The 1,396-nt window shown below is 34.0% G+C and overlaps 1 long non-coding RNA gene across 1 annotated transcript; it reads right to left on the reverse strand.

Annotated features, from left to right (window-relative positions):
• Positions 1-244: 244 nt before the first annotated feature.
• LOC126683331 (uncharacterized) lies at positions 245-758 on the reverse strand. Its single transcript, XR_007641705.2, has 3 exons — positions 669-758; positions 489-576; positions 245-416 (listed from the first exon to the last, which is right to left on the reverse strand). It is a non-coding gene; the product is annotated as an uncharacterized LOC126683331 (long non-coding RNA).
• Positions 759-1,396: the final 638 nt, after the last annotated feature.

Genomic DNA, 1,396 nt, shown 5'->3' on the forward strand with positions numbered 1-1,396 from the left:
ATATCGCTGACATAAAAAACCTGCTGTACTTGAGAACTCAACACGAAAGAATCACCTGTATACTATTTACGGCTCACATTAACAGAAACTAAGTTGCCATCTGTTTTAATTCCATTTTTATTGCCAGCATCCCACCAATCACATTTAAACAAGAAAACATGATTGCCATTAGCATATTGGAGGTCAATGATATCTGTTAGCACACCATAAAACTCGATTTCTTTCGACTTATGCTCTCCCGTAATTGAAACTCCATTATTTTGAGTCCGACGAAAATTATCACGCTCAACTGTGTGAAACCTAACTCCATTGACAATTATCCCACTGTACCTAGCAATTCGTATATCAGGACCTAATCCCAACGCATATATATGATCTGTTGCTGCAACCAAACCAGTAGCACGTAAGCGTCCAACCTGAAAAATAAGTTTAATGGTGAAATTAGAGGCATAATTCAATATTTAGTACTTTTATAGCATCATACTTACACACTCCTTGAACCAACTGGCAAATCCTGCCTGGTGTCTTTTTTGCACATCTATAACACTTTCCTTTTGTAATTCTTCAATGTGAATCCTGCACAACGTTTATAAAATTAGATAAAAAGTGTAAAATAAAGCTATTTTGAAACTCTAATGTCTTTGTTTTTTCAAAATAAAATAACTTACTTAAGATATTCATCAACATCCTCACAATTGTTAAGCACATACCACTGCAATTTTTCAAAATCAGAATGGGATAACGTTTTATATTCTGTAGCTTCTAAAGGTCTTGCATTATTTGAAAATATAGAAAATCCATTTTCCACTCCTATTTGCACAGGAAAATTATTTCTCTCAACGCGATTATATATTGTCTCAACCTCATGAAAATACAGTGAACAAAAGTTCAAACATTCTTTAGTGATATACGCTTCAGCAATTGAACCCTCCGGTCGAGCTAAGTTACGTACATAATTTTTCAAAGTACGTAAGAACCTGCACAACAAATTTGTTGTAAATGTGAATAAACCATATAGATATATAAAAATTAGTTAAAACTGCAGCAAGAAAACGAAAAATAAAATTTCCTTATCAACTAACCTCTTAATAAAGTACATCCACCTATAGTGAACAGGGCCTCCTAATTCTACTTCACGTGGCAGATGAATTGCCAAATGCATCATTACCACGAAAAAAGATGGAGGATATATCATCTCAAGTTTACATATTATCAAAATGATATCGCTCTGCAACTTTTTAACTGTAGATCTTTTTAAAGTCTTCGAACAAAGCTCCTTAAAGAAAGAGCTCAACTCTGATAATGCAGTGTAAACCTCACTACGCAAAGACCCACAAATTGATGCTGGAAGTAACCGTTGCAAGAATATATGATAATCATGGCTTTTCATCCCCAT

Source organism: Mercurialis annua, linkage group LG5 (assembly GCF_937616625.2).
Source record: "Mercurialis annua linkage group LG5, ddMerAnnu1.2, whole genome shotgun sequence".
Lineage (NCBI taxonomy): Eukaryota > Viridiplantae > Streptophyta > Magnoliopsida > Malpighiales > Euphorbiaceae > Mercurialis > Mercurialis annua.